Source organism: Theropithecus gelada, chromosome 14, assembly GCF_003255815.1.
Source record: "Theropithecus gelada isolate Dixy chromosome 14, Tgel_1.0, whole genome shotgun sequence".
NCBI lineage: Eukaryota > Metazoa > Chordata > Mammalia > Primates > Cercopithecidae > Theropithecus > Theropithecus gelada.
Window position 1 is genome coordinate 62,802,243 of NC_037682.1, and position 20,452 is coordinate 62,822,694.

The 20,452-nt window shown below is 37.9% G+C and overlaps 1 pseudogene; it reads left to right on the forward strand.

Moving 5' to 3' along the window:
- Positions 1 to 18,672: 18,672 nt before the first annotated feature.
- Positions 18,673 to 19,633, forward strand: LOC112607220 (annotated as a pseudogene).
- Positions 19,634 to 20,452: the final 819 nt, after the last annotated feature.

Sequence of the window (20,452 nt, forward strand, 5' to 3'; positions counted from 1 at the left end):
ATATTGTGGATGTTCTACCCCAAGAGATATTCACAGGCTTCCTATAAGGAAACATAGTCCAATAAAAAGAACAGATAGTTATCTTACTCATCAACTCAATTCACTCTTTGTGAGGCTGGCTTCTCTCACCTGTTTACTAGGGATGATAATGTTGTCTACGCTCAGTGCTTTTGTGAAAATTATGTGCAATGATCCACAGACAATGCCTAGGATAGTATTAATACATAGTACAAACTCAACAAATACTCATTATTATTACCATGGAAACGGAACAGGTAATATTATCTGCCTCACACAAAAATGGAGGGGATGAGAATGTGCATTGGTATGTGTGACAAGCAAGTCACAGATTTTCTTAAAGCACTCACTTGGTCACATCTGCCTAGAACCTTGAAGTTTAAGAACTCTCGTTCTCTCTCTCTCTCTCTCTCTCTCGCTGTCTCTCTTCTCTCTCTCTCTCTCACTGTCTGTCTTCTCTCTCTCTTGCTGTCTCTGTTCTTTCTTTCTCTCTCTCTCTCTGTCACACACAGACACACACACACTAGTACCAAGACTAAGAGTGGAAGACAGTAAAAAGAAAGGTAGCATGGTGGGCAGGGGACATGGGATTCAAATAGGATTTAAATGAGCCTGAAATGACTGATTGATCTATGCACTGAAGAAGGAATGCCAACAGAAGGGCCAGTCTCCAACGTTGTCTCAGGAAAATATGATTGAAGTTTAAAAGGTGGTGAATTAAAAGGGAGGGGTTATGGCCACTGCTTATTCCTTGTTCACAAGGGTCAGCGTCTTGGGAGTGTGTTTGCCTTCCTGTTCTCATTAATCTGGAAGGGCTTCTGGGTGTCTTGGGAGCTGAATCAACTCATAGAGGTGGTCCTAGACAGCTCCTTCTGTGAGAGGCTTCCAGAATTGGGAGTCTCAGGCAAGTGGTCACTGAAGTGAGAGTGTCTTTCCCAGTGAAACAGGGTCTCCAGGGACTAAGGACCATAAAAACATTGCCCTTTTCCCAGCCATGTTTATGTTGGCCTGGTCAGTGGAGGGTACCAGTTTAGGTAGCCAATTCCCCCAGAGAGCCACGGTCTGACGTTGCCCAATAAATAGGACAGCTCCCATCCCCCAGTAACTTCATCTAGCCCCCATCTCTGAGCAGCACATCATCTATCCCTAGATTGATAAGAAATAAGAGAAAAACATAAATGTGTTTGTTTCTGGGAATAGATATTTCCTTAGGCATTTTATTATTGTAAGAAAAGAATTACACTCAATATATATTTATGACCAGAGATTACCAGCATCACATATTTGGGATTCTTTCCGACTATAATCATCACCAATTCTCCCAGCTGGTGCTGAAGTTATTGCCCAGTGTCCATTTCTTAATATCATTTAATGTTAGACATTCAAGAATCATTGACAATGTTTCAGGACCTAAAATATAAAAGAAACAAAATATAATAATAGTGGATACTACAATGAGTATCAGATATAAAACCAAATGTCTTGAGAGCCCCAGTGCCCCCATGGAGGAATAAACAAGGTACAGCAGCCACAGAGAAGGGAGAAAACAGCTTTGTTGTGGAGAAGAAGGAAAGCTTCATGAACAGGTGACATTTAAACAGGTGCCAGATTGAGGTTTGGGAGAAGTAAGTGAGATTAAAGCAGAGGGAGTACATGGAGGCATCAAATAGTGAGGTGACTTCTGACAATGCAAAAAGATTTTACTGCCAGAGCATAGGACATGTGTTCCCCTGAGTTCTCCTAAGACAAAAGCCTAAGAGCAGCTACTCTACTGGGGACTGGACCCAGTGAGCAAAAGTCAGGGATAGGGAGTTTGGAGCAGGGAAAAGGGAGACCCCAAACAAACATGCATTGTAGAGTTGTCCACATAATAGGAGACTGTTGCCAGTTCTTGCAGGATTTGCCCATAGTCTTCTTCCTGGGGAAGTAAATGAAAAGTAATTATTCCTCCTGTATTCAATTAGTTAAGAATTGCTCCACAGAGCATTAACTCCCAATACTGGCAGACTGCCTATGCTTGAGTATTCAGTGGGTTCCCATGGGCCCCCATGACAGAGCATGAAAGGAGAAACCCCAGGTGAGAAGGAGGTGACGCATGGCACAGGGCCCAGATGAGCCTGTGACAGGCCGTGCCTGCACAGAACTGGCAGCCATAGCAGTGACTGAAATAGGAATTGAAATTGCAGGGCTTTTAAATGATTTACAATTGTCTCAGGAGCCAAGGCTGAATAGATAAATTAAAAATCCTTTAAGATTTTTAGACTAATCCTTTAAGATTTAAGACTCCTCCCACATTGGGGAAGACAGAATAGACATATTTTCCTATTTATTTGCTAAGAACATGTTTTTATTTATTTGCTAAGAACAACTAAAAGCCTTGGGCACTGTGTATAAAACAAACACAAAATTCCAAGGGTAGACAAGAGGCAGACCATCTAAGGAGCTTGGGATATGAGGAAAGACATCATGAAATAGAGGAATGACATAGTGGTCATCCTTAATGATTGGATTTTCTTCTTACCTCATATATCTGACTTGGAGCTGAAGAAACTGACAACACAGAAATGCTAATGTGCACAGACAGTAAAAGCCCTCTCAAAAGCCTGCTCCCTCTAGCCAATGAAAGGGGAATCCTAGCAAGGCAGAAGACTTCAAAAAACCACTTTACTCCAGCAAAACACTGCAGGAAAAAAAAAAAAAAAAAAAAACAACCTGTGACCACATGGCTCCCCAACTCATGTCAGCAAAGGCCAAATGGAGAACCCAGACTTCCAACCTCATGAGGCTGTAATGAGGCACCCAACACCCTCCTCAGGGTGGTGGTGTCAGAGAAAGTCGAATAGGCAGTTGAGACTGTCATTCCTGCCAGCCAATAATGAGTAGCCCCTTTCTCCATGGTGTCAGTGGAAACCATGTGGGTGCCTGGATTTCAACCCTCTCTGGGCAGTAATAAGACATCCATCCCATCCCCAATGGGATGATGGCAGAGCAGGCCTAGTAGAGAATCAAGATATTCACCATCACCCAAGAGTAATGAGGACCCTCACACCACGTTATCATAAAGACAATGTGAAGAAAATTCCCATCTTCACTTAGCAGTAACAAATCCCCCACCACCAGTATCGACAGAGACCAAATTTAAAAGAATAAAAGTTACACACAATATGTTCTTCAAATACAATGTAATCACAGAAAGATAACGTGGAAATTCCTAAATAATTAATGGATAACAAAAAGAAGTCTCAATGGAAATCAAAAATAATTTGATGTGAACAAAAATGAAAATAAAACATACCAAAATTTGTATAACACAGACAAAACAGTGCTGATAAGAGCATTTGTAGCTTAAATGAATATATTAAAAAGGAAGAAAAGTCTCATATCAATAATCTAGGCTATGCCATCAAGAACCTAGGAAAAGAAGAGCAAAACAAAACCCAAAGCAAGTAGAAGGAAATGATAGGGATAAGAGAAGAAATCAATAAAATCAAAAACGAAAAAAAAATAAATAAAATCTTTGAAACAGAGCTGATTCTTTGAAGAGATCAATAAAATTAATAAGCTCCTAGCAAGACTAACAACGAAAAAAGAAAGAAGGCATGAATTAATAACAAGAATGAAACAGAGGTTATTATTACAGACTCTGTGTACATCAAAGGAATAATAAGGAAAAACTACAAACAATTCTACACACATAAATATCAACCTAGAAAAGTGGACCACCTCCTAGTGAAACACAAACTGCCACAACTCCCAAAATATGAATATATAATTTGTAACCCTGTAACTATTAACAATTGAATTTTTAATTTATAAAATCCCCAAAAAGAAATCCATAGGTCCAGATTGTTTCACTAGAAAATTCTAATAAAGATTAAAAGAAGAATTCTACACTATCTCTTCCAATAAATGGAAAAGGAGAAAACATCTTCCGATATGTTTTGTAACGTTAGTATTACTCTGATAACAAAAACAGTACAAAAACCACAAAAAAAAAAAAAAAAAAAAACTACAGGCTAATATCTCTCAGATATAAACACAAACATTTTTCACAGTGTGCGACACTCAGTATGGCTACTAGAATGTGGAGAAATTAGAATCCTTTAACACTCTTGATACAAATGTAAAACAGTAAAATGTTGTCACAGTTCTTCAAAATATTAAAAATGGAATTACTGTATGTTCCAGTGATTCTACTTCTGAGTAATCTCAAAAGAATTGAAACCAGGATCTTGAAAGTATATTTGCACACTCATGTTCATAGCAGCACTATTCACAATAGTCAAAGGGTGGAGGCAGCCAAGTGTCAATGGACAGATGATGGATAAACAAATTTAGTATATACCCACAATGAAAAATTACTCAACCTGAAAAAGGAAGAAAATTCTGACAGGTGCTACAACATGGACGGAGCTTGAGGACATTATGCTAAGTGAAATAAGAAAGTCACAAAAAGACAAATACCGTATGATGTCACTTACATGAGGTAGTCAAATTCTTAGAAACAAAGTGGAATAGTGGTAGCCAGGAGATGGGGAAGGGGCAAACGGGAAATTATTTGTTTAATGGGTATAGAATTTCAGTTTCACAAGATGAAAATGTTCTGGACATTAGTTGTACAACAATGTGAATATGCTTAACACAACTGAATTGTACACTTAAAAATGGTTGGGCCGGGCGCTGTGGCTCACGCCTGTAATCCCAGCACTTCGGGAGGCCAAGGTGGATGGATCACGAGATTAGGAGTTTGAGACCAGCCTGGCCAATATGGTGAAACCTCATCACTACTAAAAATACAAAAACTTAGCCAGGCATAGTGGTGCTCGCCTGTCGTCTCAGCTACTCGGGAGGCTGAGGCAGGAGAATCGCTTGAACCCAGAAGGTGGAGGTTGCAGTGAATGGAGATCGCGCCATTGCACTCCAGCCTGGGTGACAGAGCAAGACTCCGTCTCTAAAAAAAAAAAAAAAAAAAAAAAAAAAACACAGGTTCAGGTGGTAAAGTTTACATTATGTGTACTTTTTAAAATTATAACCAAGTGTGTTTTGTTTTCAGGAGGGCCAGGCGTGTTTAATATTCAAAAATCAAGTAATTTTAACAGCATTAAAAATAAATCTCACACGATGATATAAAATTGGTACCGAAAATGCATTTGATAAAAATTCAGCAAACATTTATGATGAAAACTCACAAAAATAAGAACAGAGAGAAATTCCTCAACTTGAAAATGAGCATCTACAAAAACCTATAGTTAATATTATAGTTAAAGGTGAATGACTGAATGTCTTCCCTCTTAACGTGGGAACAAGGAAAAAATGTCGACTGTCATCATTCGTATCCAACATAGTCCATAGTCAATGCAATAAAGCAGGAAAAAAAAGTAAAAGGCATACAGACAAAAATAAAGAAATAAAATATCCCTATTTGTACATTATATTATATACCTATTATTACATATATAGAAAAATATTCAAATAATCTATTTTTTAAAACCCCCTAAAGCTAAGTGAGTTCCACAAATTTATCATATTATACAAGAAAAAAATGATAAATTAGACTTTATTAAAGTTAAAAATTTTGCTCTGTCAAAATTCCTGCTAAGAGGATGAAAAGAGGACCCAGAAAGTGGGAGAATGTATTCCCAAACCAAGGATACAACAAAGGACTAGTATCTAGAATATATAATGTCTGAAAATAACAAAATTATAGCGATATAGAACACATTTGTAGTTTTCAGGGATTAAGAAGGGGATGGCGAAGGAGGAAAGTGAGCATAAACACAAAAGGGCAACATGAGGAATCCTTGTGGTGGTGGAAATGTTCAATGCCTTGACTGTATGTATCAGTGTTAATATTCTTATTGTTTTATTTTGCAAGTACCTATTTTTTCCAGATTTATTGAGGTATACTTGACAAATAAAAATTGTGTATGTTTACAGCGTACAGTATGGTGTTTTTGTTTGTGTTTTTGTTTCAACTTTTATTTTAGATTCAGAGGGTACATGTGCAGGTTTATTACATGGGAAAAATGCGTCTGGCTGGGTTTTGGTGTATGAATGATCCCATCACCCAGATAGCGAGCATAGTATCCAATAGGTATTTTCTCAGCCTACACCCCCTTCCCACCCTCCCTCCTCTAGTAGTCTCCAGTGTCTAATGTTGCCGTCTTTATGTCCATGTTTACCCTAACAACATAATGTTTTGATATATGTATACATTGTGAAGTGATTACCACAATCAAGCAAATTTACATAACAATCACCTCACATAGTTCCCTTGTACGTCTGTGTGTGTTGAGAACTTTTAAGGTCTCTTAGCAAATTTAAAGCATACAATCAGATATAATTAATTGCAGTCACTATGCTGTACATTAGATCAGATTTTATTCATCCCACATAACTGAAATTTTGTACCTTTTAAACACCTCCCTGTTTTTTCCACCCAGGAGCCCCAGCGATTGGAAACCATCGTTCTACTCTCTGCTTCCATGAGTTTGACTTTTTAAGATTCCACTTATAAGTGAGGTCATGTAGTATTTGTCTTTCTGTACCTGACTTATTTTACTTAACATAATGTCCTCCAGGTTCATCCATGTTGTTGCAAATGACAGAGTTTCCTTCTTTATTAAGGCTGAATAGTGTGTGTGCATGTGTGTGTGTGTGTGTACATGTGTGCGTATCACCTTTTCATTTTCCCTTTATCTGTTGATGGGGATTTGGGTTAATTCCATATCTTGGCTCTTGTGAATAATATTGCAAAGAACATGGGCATACAGATATCTCTTTGAGATGCTAATTTCATTTTTTGGGATATGTATCCAGAAAAGGGATTGCTGGATCATATGATAGTTCTAGTTTTAGTTTTTGGGGAACCTCCATATTATTTTCCATAATGAGCATATTGATTTACATTTTGACCGATAGTATACAAGGGTCCCCCTTTCCTTACCAACACTTACCATTTTTTTCATTTTTGATAATAACCATTCTAACAAGTACGAGCTGATAATGTGGTTTTTATTTGCATTTCATTAATGATTATTGATGATAAACATCTTTTCAAATACCTTTTAGCCATTTGTGTATCTTCTTTTGAGAAGAAACTATACAGGTTCTTTGCTTACTTTTTAATTGGATTATTTGGTTTTTGACACTAAATTGTATTTTCTATATGTTTTGGAGAGTAGCCCCTCACCTGATGTATGCTTTGCATTTTCTCCTATCACATGGGTTGTCTCTTCACTCAATTGATTGTTTCTGTGCATAAGCTTTTTAATTTTATGTAATCCCATTTGTCTATTTTTTACTTTTGTTGTCTATGTTCTGGATTCATATCCAAAAATTTGTTATGCAGATCAACATCTAGAAATTTTTTCATTATATTTTCTTTTGGTAGTTTAGTTTCAGATCTCAAATTTAAGTCTTTAATCTATTTTGAGTTGGTTTTGGTATATGGAGTAAAATAAGGGTCCAGTTTCATCTTTTGCATATGGATAGCCAGTTTTCCCAAAACCGTTTGTTGAAGAGACTCTCCTTGCTCCACTGTGTGTTCTTGTACCTTTGCTGAGTGTCAATTGGCCATAAATGTGTGGATTTATTTCTGGGCTTTCTACTCTGTTCCATTGGTTTATATATCAGTTTATATATCAGTTTTTATGCAAGAACTACGCTGTTTTAATTACCATAGTGTTGTGTCACGCTTCCCACCTTATTCTTTTTGCTCAAGATTGCTTTGGCTAGTAGGATTTTTGCTGTTTTTGTTTGATTGTTTGTTTTTGTTTTTAATGCCATAGGAATTTCAGGATTGTTCTATTTCTGTGAAGAATATCATTGAAATTTTGATAGAAATTTCACTGAGACTATAGATCACTTTGTATAGTACGGAAACTTTAACAATACCAATTCATTAACTCTTCTTTGAAACTGGATATTTTTCCATTTATTTGTGCCATCTTCAATTTATTTGATCAATTTTTTTGTAGTTTTTTTGTTTTTTGTTTTTTTTTGAGTAACAGGTATTTCACTTCCATGGTTAAATTTATTTCTAAGTATTTTATTTTTTGTTGATGTTATTGTAAGTGCAATTGTTTTCTTTTTTGGGGTAGTTCATTCATAATGCATAGAGATGCAACCAAATTTTATGTTGATTTGGTGTCTCACAACTTTACTGATTTTGTTTATTAGTTCTAACAGTTTTTTAGTTGGGATCTTTATGGTTTTCTATATATTAAGTCATGTCATCTGCAAACAGATATAATTTTACTTCTTTCTTTTGGATTTGGACATCTTTTCTTTTTCTTACCTAATTGCTCTAAGACTTCCAGTATATATTCTGAATAGCATATATTGAATAAACGTGGTGAGAGTTCTCGTCTTATTCCTAATCTTAGGGGAAAATCTTTTAATTTATTGTCATCGAGTATATTAGCCATGGGCTTTCCATGTATGGTCCTTATAATATTGTTTTACGTTCCTTCTGTACCTTCAAAATCCTTATTTTGATATTGCACTGTTTTGTAAGCTGTCACCCCACTGGGGGACCTGGGTAAAATATACACAAAATTTCTCTGAATTATCTCTTAAAATTGCATGAGAATCCACAACCATCTTTAAAAGCTTTATATAAAAATAAAATAAAATAAAAAACGTTAAAGGGTCTTAGGTGTCATCCATGAAATGGCATTCAGAATTGTTTTTGCTGTAAGTTATGGGCAGCCAGCAAAGAAGTAGTTAAAAGTGTGGAGAGGGAGTTAATGTGAAGCAGCATGTTCCTTAGAATGGTCTCTCTGCACACCTGTAATCTCAGCACTTTGGGAGGCTGAGGCAGGTGAATAATTTGAGGTCAGGAGTTCAAGACCAGCCTGACCAATGTGGTAAAACCCTGTCTCTACTAAAAACACAAAAATTAGCCAGGCATGGTGGCGCACACCTGTAATCCCAGCTACTTGGGAGGCTGAGGCACGAGAATCTCTTGAACCCAGGAAGCAGACATTGCAGTGAGCCGAGATCAAGCCATTGCACTCCAGCCTAGGCAACAGGATGAGACTCTGTCTCAAAAAAAAAGAATTGTCTCTCTGGCAGAGTATGTATATAAAATGGAAACAGTTCAGATAGCTGATGCATTGGGCAGGAAGCTAAGGGAAGGCCCACTTGATGGCTTCCATTTTCTGTGTGAAGTTAGGAGCAATACCAAATTAACTAATGAGAGGAGTGGTGGCAGGTTGGGTAAAGAGCTTGAGAAAAATTGTGACAATTTAAAAACAGAAAGAAAATAATTGTGAAGCAGTGCTAAGGTCTCAGCTCGGGTTAAAGGCCACAAATTTGTTTAGATATAAATTTTCAAGAGTGTGTGATTTTTTTCCTAAGTTTACTTATCACCGCAGGAGGAGAAAGGTAGAGACAGGCTGAGCCCAATTCAGCATTCACCCAATTCAGAGGGTGCAGGCAAAATCAAAAACAAGAAAGAGTCAAATGTGTCCATAGAAAGAAGTTGCAGGTGAATGACCATAGTCCAAATTGATTTAGGAAAGAGCTGAGGCCAGAGCTACTATGGAAACTCTCTCAGAAGTAAGAAAAGTTCAAGAGGGAGCCTCAAACTCAGATCTGATGCCTCTGAAGTTCATGTTCTTGCCTCTGTCCAAGTTCTCTCCTTTTGAGTCTGCTGATTCAGCAGGTCAGTCCCAGGCTAGGAATATGGGTAGAATCTGTACCACACTCCTAGCCTGGAGCTTCAAGCCCATAGTCCTGGTACCCTTCCAAGAATGAGAGCTGAGGGCTTCGGACAGGGTTTGGGGGCCTGTCAGAAGTCTATTTTCTCTCCATCTCCTCCAGGAAGCCTTCCCTGACTCCCTCAGGCTGGGGTGGGCCACTGCTGGGCTCTCAACCACATCACTCCATATCCCGCCCCTCTACAAAGACTACGAGCTCCTGTAGGATGCATCCTGTGGCCTGGCCCAGAGGAGGCTTCAGCAGTATCATCCATCCTGGAAAGATTTCAAATTCAGATGAGCTGTGGAAATTGATAGTTTCTGAGGATAATTTAAACTTGGTGGGACATTGTAGAATCTATGATTCTGGTCTCTCTTTCCTTCTTATGGTTTAGTTTCTCCAAGCACCTGTCTGTTCCTGGTTCCAAAGCCAGCCCCAACTTTCCCATTCTCCAGGGACCTGAGTGGAGTGACTGATTCCTCTGTGACCCAAGCCTGGCCTTCCCTGGAGATAGGCACTTCTGCCAAAGTGTCTCTGTGTAAGGAGATAAAACTTAGTTGCTCTGCCACAGGCATTCTGGGCTCCTGCAGGATATGAGTGGGAGGACAGCGTGGACCACAGCTAGGGTGAGTAATCTGGGCCCCAACACATCCCCTTCTCTAATTCTCAGACGAGTGGCTTCCAGCACCTCAGCCTCAGATGGAGATACATCGGTGGGATGGAGTTGGACATAAAGCATAAAAAGGAGAAATAGTTTGGGACAATGAGAGACCGTAGCCCTATCCCCACTTGAAGAACATGGGCTGGAAGAGGCTGGTTTCCTAAGGTCCTGAAGTTTATATCTCTGAGATGAACTGGAATCCAAGACCATATTTCCAAGACTATGCTCCTTATAATTTCTTTAAAAAGGGAGCAGATGTGACAATGTATCCAGTTCTTTTCCTGTTTGGCATCCTGAGGTCATCTGAGCACTGTCTCAGTATCTCAGCTGTCCTTATCTGGACTGGCATTTCTCCACAGGCTTTTCCTGCTGGGTGGGCACCCAAGGTGACCATCAGGTGATGCAGAATAAGCCTGATTACCAGAACTCAGTGAATCAAGCGAGAAAAGGAGAGCTGGGCAGTCTTGCCATTCCTCATATCACTTGTTTTAAATACTGTCCAGTTTTCATTTCTTTCAAGCATTTCTGGATCCAGAGCCTTGTTGGTAGAATGTTTTCAGAAAGTAATCTGACTTCTACCAGGGTAGAAGGTATATCCAGGAGAGGGGATCTTACAGCTGCTCCTCATAAACTCATCCTGTTCTCAATTTCTCTCCTCACTCTTGTTTTTATCAGCTGTAACTCCCTAGTCATTTTGCAGTGGATCTGTGATGCAACCTTTCTATAAGAACTTAATCTTTTATTTCTATCAGTTTCCCACCACTCTTTCTGATTTGCCCATAGACTATAATATTTGCATCTCTTATATCCTATCCTGTGCTTTTGTCATTGTGAGTTAATAACTTGTTATTTTTACTGTCACTTAAATGGGAATTTGGAGAGAGTAGAGAGAGAAAGGTTTTGTATGATTTACCAGGTTTAACCAGAAAGCTATTTTCATTAATGTTGTCACTTGTTATAAAAGAAAACTATTTTCTTAATATTTTATTATAAAAAATCAAAAATACCCAAAATTAAAGAGAGAATAAGTGGATCTCTATATACTCATATGCAGCTACAACAATCATCAGCTCACATCCACATTTATTGCAATTCAGGATTACCCTGTAAAAATGTTTCTTTTTGTTAGTTTGCTCATGTTTTACATTTGATTTGCTCAAAACAAGATACTAACAAGGTCCACGCATTTCTTTTGGTTGATAAGAGTCAAGTCGTGTGTGTGTATGTGTATAAAATAACAGTACATATTTTAGGAGTACAAGTGATATTTTCATACATGTATGCAATGTATAATGATCAAATCAGTGTAATTGTGTTATGCATCTTAAACATTTATCTTTTCTTTCTATTGGGAACATTTCAATTATTTTCCTCTAGTAACTGTGAAATACACAATAAATTATTGTTAATAGTAATTTAATAGTATTAATAGTCTCCCTATTGTACTATCAAATATTATAGCAGAACTTATTCAATCTACCTAACTGTATATTTGTACCCACTAACCAATCTCTCATATCCCCCTTCCCCTTTGTACTTTCCAGCCTTTAGTAATCACCATTCTAACCCTCTGCCTTCATGAGATCCAATTTTTTTGTTCTCACATAGAGTGAGAATACGTGATATTTTCCATTCTGTGCCTGGCTTATCACACTTAATACAATGGCCTCCATTTCCATCCATGGTGTTGCAAATGACAGGATTTCATTCTTTTTAATGACTGAATAATACCGCATTGTGTATATGTACCACATTTTCTTTATCCATTCATCCACTGATGGACACTTATGCTGACTCTATATCTTGGCTATTGTGAATAAGGCTGCAACAAACATGGGAGTTGCAGATATCTGGGTATCTGAGTTCTGGGTATGTATCCAGCAATCAGACTGCTGGATCATAAAGTAGTTCTATTTTTAATTTTTTGAGGAACCTCCATACTGTTTTCCATAGTGGCTGTACTAATTTATGTTCTCACCAACAATGTAAGTGCATTCCCCATTCTCCTCATCTTCTCCAGCATCTGTTACTTTGTTTTTTGTTTTTTAATAAAAGCCATTTTAACTGGGGTGAGGTGGCATCTCATTGTCAGTTGAGTTTCATTCCCCTAATGATTAGTGATGTTGAACCTTTTTTCATACATCTTCGGGCAATTTGTATATCGTCTTTTGTTAAATGCCTATTCAGGTCTTTCGCCCACTTTTTAATCAGATTATTTTTTTTTCGCTATTGAATTGTTTGAGTTCCTTTTATATTCTGATTATTAATACCTTGTGGGATAGTTTCCAAAAATCTTCTCCCATTATGTAGGTTGCCTCTTCACTTTGTCAATTGTTTCCTTTACTGTATAAAAGCTTCTTAGCTTTATGTAATCCCATTTGTCTTATTTCTGCCTTTGTTGTACTTTTGATGTCTTACCCAAAAAAACCTTTGCTCAGGCCAGTGTTCTGTGGCATTTCCCCAATGTTTTCTCCTAGTCGTTTCATAGTTTCAGGTCTTACGTTTATGCTTTTAATCTATCTTGAAATGAATTTTGTATATGGTAAAAAATAGGGATCTAGTTCCATTTTTCTGCATATGGATATCCAGTTTTTTCAGCACCATTTATTAAAGAGATTGTCCCTTTCACAATGTATGTTACTGGCATCTTTGTGAAAAATAAGTTGGTTGTAAACGTGTGGATTTATTTCTGAGTTCTCTATTCTGTTCTATTGGTCTATGTGTCTGTTTTTATGATAGTACTATGTTGTTTTAGCTACTATAGCTTTGAGGTATAATTTGAAGTTAGGTAGTGTCATGCCTCCAGTTTTGGTTTTGTTTTTTGTTTTGCTCAGGATTGCTTTAGCTATTCAGGGTTTATTGTGGGTCGATACAAATTTTAGAATTGTGTTTTACTATTTTTGTGAAGAATGTCATTGATATTTTGATAAGGGTTGCATTGCCTGTAGATTGCTTTGGGTAGTAAGACATTTTAACAATATTAATTATTCCAGTACACAAGCATAGGATATCTTTCCATTTGTGTGTGTGTGTTCTTCAATTTCTTTCATGGGTGTGTTATGGTTTTCCATATAGAGATCTTTCACTTGACAAATTTATCCCAAGGTATTTTATTTTTTGTAGCTATTATAAGTGGAATTGCTTTCTTGATTTCTTTTTTAGATTAATTGCTGATAGCATATAGAAATGCTATTGATATTTGTATGTTGATTCAACTTTATTGAATTCATTTATCAGTTCTTACATTTTTCTCTTCCTTTTTGTTTTCTTGGAATTTATTTATGGAATAAGCTAGAATGTTTTGTCAAGTTTGTTTATTTTAATATGAATATTTCTGACTTCCTTTCTTGGTATCTTAACATGCCTGCTTGACTGCTGTCTTGACTATTTTCTGTAAACTCAAGGTGGGACATGACCCAGATTTTGTAATTTTGGTAAAATATACAGTGTTCTCTAATTTCGTTTTTTTTTTTTCTTCAGTTGTTAAGTTTTGTGGGTACATTGTAGGTGATATATTTATGGGGTACATGAGATTTTTTTAAATATTTTAACTTTTAGGTTCAGGGATACATGTTTGTTATATAGGTAAGGTTCGTTATATAGGTAAACTCATGATTGGGGGGTTTAGTGTACAGATTGTTTCCTTTTCCAGGTACTAAACATAGTACCCAATAATTGTTGTTGTTGTTGTTGTTGTTTAATTGTTCTGAACCTCTCTCTCCTCCCACCCTCTACTCTCAAGTAGGGCCCAGAGTCTGTATTTCCCCTCTTCCAGTCCATGTGTCCTCATTGCTTAGCTCCCACTTGTAAATGAGAAAATGCAGTATCTGGTTTTCTGTTCTTGCAATGGTTTGCTAAGAATAATGGCCTCCAGGTCCACCCATGTTCCCGCAAAGTATATTATTTCATTCGTTTTTATGGCTGCGTAGTATTTCATGCTATATATGTACCACATTTTCTTTATCCACTCTACTGTTGATGGACATTTAGGTTGATTCCATGTATTTGCTATTGTGATTAGTGCTGCAATGAACATATGCATACATGCGTCTTTATGGGAGAATGATTTATATTCCTTTGGGCATATACCCAGTAGTGGGATTGCTGGGTCAAATTGTAGGGTTTTTTTTTTAGTTCTTTTGAAGATTTGCCACACTGCTTTCCACAATGGTTTAACTAATTTACCCTTCCACCAACAGTGTATAAGTATTCCCTTTTCTCTGCATCCTCATCAGCATCTTTTATATTTTGACTTTTTATTAATAGTCATTCTGACTGGTATGAGATGGTATCTCATCGTGGTTTTGATTTGCATTGCTCCAATTATTAGTGATATTGCACTTTACTTCATACGCTTGTTGGTCACATGTATGTCTTATTTTGAAAAGTGTTCATGTCCTTTGTCCACTTTTTAATGGGGTTGAGCTGGGAATGTTCTTTGTCTCACCTAAAGCCAGCATATCTCAGAGTCTCACCCAAGGCCCATGACATACTACCTAGGTATTGCTGCTGGTTCTTCAGGGCCCAAGGGCTCCTTAGTCATCAGATGATAAATCCTGCCAGGATTGGGCCATTCCCTGCAGGGCAGTAGGTTCCTTTCTGTCCCAGAGTGTGTCTAGAAATGTTGTCAAGGAGCTAGGGCCTGGACTGGGGGCCTCACAACTCCTTCTGGTACCCTATCCTACTGTGGCTGAGCTGGCATCCAAGATGAAAGACAAAGTCCTCTTACTCTCCCTTATCCTCTTCTCAAGCAGAAGGAAGGAGTCACTTTTGTTGCTGTGAGCTGCACTGACTGGGATTGGGGGAGGGGTGGTAGCACAAGCATCCCTTAGCTGCCCCAGCTGGTGTTTCACTAGGTCATGTTCCCACCCACTTCCACTGGCTCTGAACCCAGTACAACACTAGAACTTGCCTAGAAGCTGCCGTCCTTGTGTCCTAGACTTTCTTTCAAGTTTATTGAGGACCCCAGAGCACTTTGGCTCAGGGTAGTGAGGCTTGCCAAAACTCAAGTTCTGACCGCTGGAATGTGTGATTCCTCTCTGACTAGGGCTGATCTAAATCCTCCCTCTATGGATGGGCAGTGGCTGAGTTCTGCCTGGTGTTGATTTCTACTATGACAGGGCAGCTCTGAATTCAAACAGCCACCGTGTTCTACATCCCCTAAATGCTCAGATTCTCTCTCCACACAATGTATCCACTGCCAGGGGATGGGGTATGGGTGGCGACAGCAATTCAAGACTGTCTTTCTACCCTGGTCAATACCCCTTTTAGCAATATGACATTAAAACCAGGTACTGTGATTGCTCACCTGAATTTTGGTTCATATGAAGGTGCTTTTTTCTGTAAATAGTTGTCAGATTTGGTGTTCCTGCATGGAGGATGACTATAGAAGCCTTATATTTGGTCATCTAACTCTGCTTCCTCTGGTATTTTGTGATACTTTCAGCCCTTGATGATTTTTTCCATTATTTCACTAGGTAAAGAAAAGTTACTCTAATTCTATTATTTCCTGTTAGCTGTGATACCTTTTGCATTTTTTTTTTGTTTTAACCATGCAACAATTTGTAGAAGCAAAGCAGATTATGTGCAAGTTTTCAGAATACTGAGTGAGTTCCAATTAATAGCATCACTAACCAATGAGTTGTGAGTTTGTGTGTATGTATATGTACATCTCTTTCACACACACACACACACACACACAATGTGTTTCCATCTTTTTCATCTACCATTCTTACTGATGTTGAATTGGCCCTATTTGGAAAGTGGGAGCCTCTTCAAGTCGACTACTTTGTCTTTTTTAAGTGATTCCTGTTGGCTTTGAATGATTCCTTATCTTCTAGTACTAAAAGATGTCCAATATCATTAGGCATATTTTCAGCACAAGATTTGAAATCAGCTATTTATCAAAAGATATGTGACTCCTTTTAGGGGAAAATGTTATCTAAAAGCCACAGCTAAGTATTGGAGGTACTCCTTGCTACTGAGATGTTCTTGTTACTGAGTCATTTTCTGAGGATAAAGCTGAAAAATATATATTACTTAAAAGATAAATATTTCTTGAGCTTATTCTGATATTTCAAACTTAACTCTATAATTACAACATTTTAATTAACTTGGTTGATTTTAAATATGTATTCTTTTTCTCTTACCCTGAAAGTCTTGGCTCTCAAAGGCATTAATATAATCACTCAAAAAAATGTATCCTACAATATTAGTCCATGTTATAAATAATAATAAAAATATTGACTTTAATGTATGTTATTTTTCTTTTCCACCTAGACAACATTCTAGATGCATTCAGAATGTTTATATTCCAGCCGGGCATGGTGGCTCACGCCTGTAATCCCAACACTTCGGGAGGCCAAAGCAGACAGATCACTTGAGGTCGCGAGTTCGCGACCAGCCTGACCAACATGGTGAAACCAAGTCTCTACTAAAAACAAAATTAGCCAGGTGTGATGGTGCATGCCTGTAATCCCAGCTACGCGGGAGGCTAAGGCAGGAGAATCGCTTGAATCCAGGAGGCAGAGGTTGCTGTGAGCTGAGATCGCGCCATTGCACTCCAGCCTGGGCAGCAAGAGCAAAACTCTGTCTCAAAAAAAAAAAGAATGTTTATATTCCATCCATTTTTTTACACATTTGGATGTAAAAAATGGATGTTTTTTACATATCCATTTTTTTCTGTACACACTAATCCCTTTTTTGTGATCTATTGGTCTTAAGAGATTTCTGGGTTGCATCTGATACTTTTTCATTTTAAGATTTGTTGCCTACATCAGGGTATTTATAGGATTTTTATCCTTGCAACGTAATAATTATACCTAAATATATCTATATTTGCCTAGTCATTAGTGTTTATTTTCTGGTAGATAAGCATGTTGATACAAAGACTTAGATTTTTTATAATTTTTAGAAATATTTTATTATATATTTGAATATTTTTCTTTTTTTATTCTTATTTTACTCCTCTTCAGGAATACCTATTGTGTTTGAGATTACACTGTTTTATTCAGCATATCAATTACATTTTCTCTAATGACTTTTATCATTGCTTTAATTTCATTTTGTTTGATTATTCTCAATTCTATTTTTCATATTGGTAAGTTTCTAAGCAGTATACCTTTTCTAATAAGAATATTTTCAATTTTAGAGTAGCTTCTATTTTTTGCCCCAGGTTATTTTCTTTGGTCTATGATTTTTATTTTCTCTATTATCAACTCATTTTCACACTCTAGTATTACAACATTTCATTTTGTTCATGTTTTCTTTAACTTTTTTAAGTATTTTAAAAAATTTATATAAAACATTTTTCTCTTTCCTCTAGTAACTCTTTATTTCAAAGAGTATTTACTATATGTTTAACTTAGTTTATCCCTTTTAATTTTTATAAAATATGTCTGCATAAATTCTATGTGGGAACTACTCTGTTTTTTACTCATCTTTAAATGGAGTCAGTTCCATCAGGGCTTGATATTCACTCAAAAAGTAATGCATAACAGAGAAAGAATAGATAATAACTCAACTGACAACAACAGCAACTTTAATTTTCTATGTATTCTTTTAAAATATTTCACAAAATATACACAATCTTCTGGCCAGTAGACACAATACTTCTTAACTCTCCTACCCTCCAGTTCCTGGTCATTTTTTACCTTCAGTGTGAGCTGATTACATTGACTAGATACAACTGGAGACCCAGCTATCATCATAAAATTTGCTTTAGCTCACAGACCTGTTTTGAGTGGGTTTTTAAATCTCTGCTAAAGATATTTGGATGGCTGCTTTTCATCTCTTTTCTTGATCTACCTTTAAACTGTTGTCCTTTGTTTTCTTATTTGCTTGTTTGTTTGGGAATGTAGAAGCTGAATCCCAGAAAAGAAGAAAAACAAGCCCATGCCTACTACCCCTCAGGTTTCTACGGTAGATCTGCAATTTATTTCTACGGGATCACTGTTTCTTCTTTAAAATACAGCATTTTGTACTAAGTTCGTCAGGATCACTCTATGTATATTAAAAGAAAGTATCACTTTGTTAAATATAAAAAGAAACCAGTGTTACATGCTATCAACTAGAACTTTTGTCATTAATTTACAGTTATTCTCCCTTTTCATTTAGATGGAAGTACATTTTAAAATATGATTCACATCTGTCATATTTGCTAGTGTGCATGAACCAATGGCACCTGGTATCAGAGGTGGTGTTCTTCCAACAATTTTGTATTTTCTCCTTATTTTCTACCCAAATTGAAGATCTCACATCTCTCCAGAGCCCTTGGCTGCCTCCCTAGGATGCTCCCTTCCCAGTCCTATGTCAACATCCCCTTCTTCCAACCACCTGCTTTTCTCATGATTGGCATCCCAGGGCTGGAGGCCATTCATGGCTGGCTCACCATCCCCTTCTCCTCCATGTACACTGTGGCCCTCACTGGGAACTGCCTGATTCTCCTGGCTGTGAAGAGGACCCCCAGCCTGCATCAGCCCGTGTATTACTTCCTGTCCATGCTGGCACTCACCGATGCAGGCGTCACCTTGTCCACAATGCCTACCACCTTGGCTGTGCTCTGGTTTGACTATCGACTCATTGGCTTCAATGCCTGCCTGGTCCAGATATTCTTCCTGCACTCCTTCTCTGTGGTGGAGTCCTCAGTGCTCCTGGCCATGTCCTTTGACCGCTTTGTGGCATCTCCACCCCCCTGCGCTATGCAGCTGTCCTCACAAATAATGTCATCATCAGGATTGGGCTGGCCATTGTGGTTTGAGCCACTGTGTCCCTCTTCCCCGTTCCCTTCTCGCTGAAGCGATTGAACTACTGCCCTGGAAAGATCCTCTTGTCTCATTCATTCTGTTTCCATGCAGATGTCATGAAACGGGCCTGTGCTGACATCACGGTCAACATCCTTTATGGGCTCTATGTGGTTCTGTCCACAGTGGGTGTAGACTCCTCGCTTATTGTCCTGTCCTATATACTTATTCTTTATACAGTGATGGGGCTGGCCTCTCCCAGGGAACGCATCCAGGCCCTCAACACCTGTGTGTCTCATATCTTAGCTGTCCTGGTTTTCTACATTCCAGTCATAGGTGTGTCTATGATCCACCGTTTTGGGAGGCACCTACCCCACATTGTGCATGCCCTGGTTGCCTATGTGTATCTGATAGTGCCTCCTGTGCTCCATCCCATCATCTACAGTATGAATCCAAGCCCATCAGGGAGGCCATGCTCAAAGTACTGAGAAGGAAGGGGCAAGGCTGATGAAATAAGAAAATAACCTAAAGATCTGGAAGGAAAATATGGCCAAACAGTCATATCTTATGCCCAGAAAGCCCTTACTCAAATCTCTTGCCCAGATGCATTATGAAGAGTATGACAAGCAATTGGATGCCCTCAGACTGATAGGTAAAGAACAGTCTTGATTCCTTTATACACTCACTAACCTCAGATATTTTCTTTGGTGTTTACTTGTGCAAGAATCTGTACTCATCACTAAAAATATTAAAAGTGAACCATATCACCTTTGTCATTTACTGGGGGACAACAGTCCTTAAATGCACAATTATAGTAATATGTAATGAGAATGTGATAGACACACACAAAGTGTTATGGGAACTCAGAAGAGAGTTTACTGGTCCTGCAAGAGGAAATAAGAAAGGATTCAGATGAGAAAGAAGCTGAAAGGTAAATAGGGGGTTGTCAAGCAGGGAGTGGGGAGCCAACTAATAAAGAAAAAAAGAATACTTTGTAAATGATTTAGAATAATTTGGTGTACTTGTGGAAAAGCAAGTAGTCAGATGTAATTCAGCACAATGCCTGTGTTGGAAGAACAACAGGAGATAAGTAATAAATGACTGGCAGTGGAGAGACCTCTTGGGACCTTTAAGACCTGATTGAGACATCTAACCTGCATTCTTTGCTTAAAAGTCTGCCATGGAAGACTATTGCACTGTAGAAGGTTGCACAGACTTAACTGTATTATGGATTAAGAAGGTGAAAGTGGAGTAGAAAAAGAAGGCTAGAAAATCGCTTAGGACGTTGTTATTACCGTCTAAACAACAAGAATGAATGACAAATTTG